General features: G+C 44.1%; 1 non-coding gene across 1 annotated transcript; it reads left to right on the forward strand.

Annotated features, from left to right (window-relative positions):
- Nucleotides 1-963: 963 nt before the first annotated feature.
- trnat-agu (transfer RNA threonine (anticodon AGU)) lies at nt 964-1,037 on the forward strand. Its single transcript has one exon. It is a non-coding gene; the product is annotated as a tRNA-Thr (tRNA).
- Nucleotides 1,038-4,305: the final 3,268 nt, after the last annotated feature.

Raw genomic sequence — 4,305 nt, forward strand, 5'->3', positions numbered from 1 at the left:
AGACAGGCTGGTTGTTGATGTGTTTTTGGCAGCATGTAAATAGCCACCGAGTCACAGAGATGAAACAAACATGTTGACTTGTTGTTTCCAGAAGGGGTGTGTGTGTGTGTATGTGTGTGTGTGTGTGTGTGTGTGTGTGTGTGTGTGTGTGTGTCTGACTAATATTTTGTAACCTAATGGAGGCACCCCTGACCCCCCTCCCCACCCCATCAGCTTGTGATTGGTCTGCGGCTGCAGCATCGGGGGGGATTAGGCCATGTTTCCCCACTTTACGTCCCCTGTTCCTCCCGCTCCCTTCTCTTTTCTATTTCTCTCTCGCTTTCTCCCCGCATCACATGATCCGTTACATCACGGGATTGAGGTCAGAGCTGGATTAGGGCGAGCTACGTCAGCGAGCGAGCGAGAGAGGCAACGCTGGAATTACTGAAAGTGAAGGAGGAGAAATGGACGGGTGGCGGTGGCGGTGGTGGTGGTGGTGGTGGAGGGGGTTCAGATGGCCCACTGATGAAGGGAGAGAAGAAAGAGAGATGGGAGATATGCAGAGAGAGACAAAGAGAGGGGATGAAGACATGCAGGGGGTTTTACTCTAAAAGCAGGATCGAACAGTGCAAAAGTCCTGCGGTGTTAGTGCGGCGCGCTAATGCTGCGTTTTGGCAAAGTGGAGCTCCATAACAATGAAAGTCAGATAAAGAAAACAGCAGGTAATGTGATGGAGTGACGAGGCCAAAGGTCAGCAGCTCAGACGGGAACTCACAGGCTGTGCTGGTAACCAGTTACAGCCGCTGAGAGGCAAAGACTGGGAAAATATGGCACTTTGAATATTTTGGTAACCATGCAGTAATTGGAATACCTTCATGCAGACTCCAGATATCTATTCAAATCCTCATTCAACTTTTCCAAACCACATAGGCCAAATAATTACTGCTAATTGTTGAATATGGCAACAATAGATGCTCTTTGTGTGGCGCTGTGGCTTAGTTGGTTAAAGCGCCTGTCTAGTAAACAGGAGATCCTGGGTTCGAATCCCAGCAGTGCCTTTTCTGCAGTTCTTGTGGATGAGGGGAAGGCAAAGTGGTGCCCTAAGCCCCTTTCAGACGAGCACTCGGCTCCATTAATCTGAGGCCAACCGAACACGCCGGCTTCGTGTCTCGCTGAGCAGCAGCCTGCTCACTTTGCAACGTTTCTGTTTCACGTTCAACACGGCGCAGAATCCAACAACGCTAACAGGCAGGCACAAGGTAGCTGTGTCGTGTGAAGGGATTTTAGAAGCCACATTTCAGCACACAGAATGCAAAACACCAGTTCCCAAAAGCACAAACACATTTCTCAATCACTTTGCCTTTAGTTTTATGCTGATTCGGCTACAAAATTAAATTTCTGACTAGAATTTTTTTCACAAAAAAAAGCAGTTTTTAAAGTTTGCATAGTTTACAATATAATATAAAGTTTGTTTAATAAATCACATGTATTAATATCATAAGCCAACAAGACTGAGTGTGTGTACAGTGTAAGAAACGCGTTTGGGCAGCAGGAAGTAAAAGAAAAATTGCACACAGCTTTGGTTAGTCCAGCACTTACATTCAGACGACCTTTTTGAAATGAGCAAAAAGCATCTGGCAGAGTTCAGTCATGTGGCAGTGTGCTCGTTCTGGTAAACTGGCCCTAAGTGACTCTGCACCACAAACAAACACCTTTCTCAATCATTTTCCTTTTCAATTTTACACTGATTAGGCTACAAAATTAAATTTCTGTTTTAAAAAAAAAGAAAAAAAAAGCAGGAGAGCTGCAGAAATGATGCATGTGAAATAATGGAACCATTAATTATCCCGACATCAGACAGGTGAGATGTCACAGTTCAATGATTCGTTGTTTGGCGGCCTGAGACCTGAGCTCCATCACAGGTGTCGGAATATTTCTGTGTTGCTGTCGGTAAAGTTATAGTTAGAGTATTAGTACAAATAGTACATCATTAATTAGTGAAGTCAGAAATAAGCGAATAGTTATTTTAGTCCTTTGATTCTTTTTCCATCACTTCTCTTATCTTTGGTTTGGTGTGATGTCCGACTGAATGACAGATATCACATTAACCGCGGCTCTCTCTGTCACTGTGGCGGGTTTGTCTGAAAGAACGTGAATATAAAAGTGACTTATATCTGAATGCTGTCGCTTTAACAGATTGAAGCAGCGGTGTTGCATCTTCCACACAAACATGTACAGATCATCATAACAACAGCTCAAGCTTTGTAAAACTTTTGGTTTTGTTTTGATTCGTTCTTAAGATGAACCCAAACTCACACATGCTGCAGCCAACACTCAGCATTTTCCTGTTTAGTTATCTACAGACGGTCCAGAGTTTCTGTCTTTGTCATTATTAGATTCATGAAGTGCTGCACCGTAATCGGGACTCTTCTCAGACGCAGAGGGTTTTAGCACATAAATAAGCCCCATGTTTATTCAGCAGTAGATTACGCAGCCATTTTTAGTGTACGGATAGCAGCAACGACAAAGGTAAAAATACAATGGCTGATAGCAGCAGCTCAGCGGCATTAAAGCTACAGACACTAATACCAGTTGGTATACAGTGATGGTAAAGTGAACCATCTCTGCAGGATTTTAAGCTGAAAATTTGAAATGCACATTCTGGGGACACGTGAGGCTGTCATTAGTTTGCTGAAAAGGGGCACGATATGGGACCTTTAATGACCTCGACATAAAGAAAAGAGACAAAAACAACTGGTATTGGGTTTGACTGTTGGCTTGGAACACATCTGTATAAAATACTGTGACCTGACATCGATCACCCACTAGATTAAAACACTGAAACGCACCTCCTTGAACCTGGTTACAAGGACAGCAGCTGACTCTCCCCCACCAGAGGCCTTTCCAAGCAGAGCGTTGACCCCCAACAGAAACTGCTCTGGAGTAGCTCGAGGAACACGACCATGAGTGCTGGTGTTGACCCGTCCTCCAGACTTCCTACATCTCAATCTGATCAAGCATCTACAGAATGTCCTGGAACAAACCCGAACCGAGGAGGATCCGACCTACAGCCCAAAGAACCCAAAGGATCTGCTGCCATCGCTGCCCATCTGAAAGGTCAGAAGTGTTTTAGCGGCACAAGGGCGTCCTTGTAGTATTAGGCAGGTGGTTTTACTGCTGTGTATATAGAATGCAGTGTATTCCTGTCGTTTGTATATTTTTTCCAAACTTGCAGGAACTCCTGTCAGTATTTCGCTTTGACAGAACAGACAAACTCATTGCTTTCCTTGATGTCATTCAGAACAGAGCTGACAGTAAAAGGCTGTGGGTCAAATTATTTCTTTGGCAGATATACGTTTTTATTTACGTCCACCACTGACTATTCCTGTACCTGTAATGCTTAAATCTTAAGGAGGTGTCAGTTAACTTGGCTTATCCTATATTGTTGGGTTCAGACTTTATTTAATGCCCTATTTTTACCCATCAGCAGTGTTATCCTTATCCTTTATTTACAGTCTTGCAAGATTTATGCCTGTCTAACTGTTGGATGTTTGCCTTTGCTTGTATCCCTCTACACGGCCTCTGATGCATCAGTCTTGCCTGTTCCACCATGGTTAGGGAGGAGTGAGAGAACTTTACCGAACCAAGCTTTCAAATCCAAGGCAGGCCATTTTGAGAGTAGAAAAAGCAGTTTTTAAAGTTTGCTTAGTTTACAACATCATTTAAAGTTTGTTTAATAAATCACCTGCATTAATATCCAACAGGACTGAGAATGTGTACAGTGCAAGAATCAAATCAACTTTATTTATAAAGCACTTTAGAACAGCCACAGCTGAAACAAAGGGATGTACAAACAAACCAACAATTAAAACAGCAAAGAACAAATAAAAACAACTAAACCAGAGCGAGGTCTCATGCTGGGTTATTAGACAGTGAATAAAAGTGGGTTTTGAGGTTGGTTTTAAAGCAGACAGTGAGGAGGCCGGCCTGATGTGCAAAGGTAAATCACTCCAGACTTTTGGAGCAGCAACAGAGAATTCTCGGTCCCCTCTGAGCGTTCGCTTGGACCTCGGCACCTCAAGGAGCAGCTGATCAGCTGACCGGGGTGAAGAGGCTCAGAGAGGTAGGGCGGGCCAAGGCCATTTAAAGATCTGAAAACAAATTAAAGCCGCAAGCGGCATTTGACGGGTCCTCACCCTACGCTTGTCGGCCTTTGCGCACGACGGGGTGTGGCGCAAACCTGCTCCGGGCGGTGTCCTGAATGTGTTTAAAGACAGCTTAGGAAGGTTCTTCTGGAAAAAAAAGGCACATTATGTATTTGGTCCT

Source organism: Stegastes partitus, unplaced genomic scaffold, assembly GCF_000690725.1.
Source record: "Stegastes partitus isolate 25-593 unplaced genomic scaffold, Stegastes_partitus-1.0.2 Scaffold788, whole genome shotgun sequence".
Lineage (NCBI taxonomy): Eukaryota > Metazoa > Chordata > Actinopteri > Pomacentridae > Stegastes > Stegastes partitus.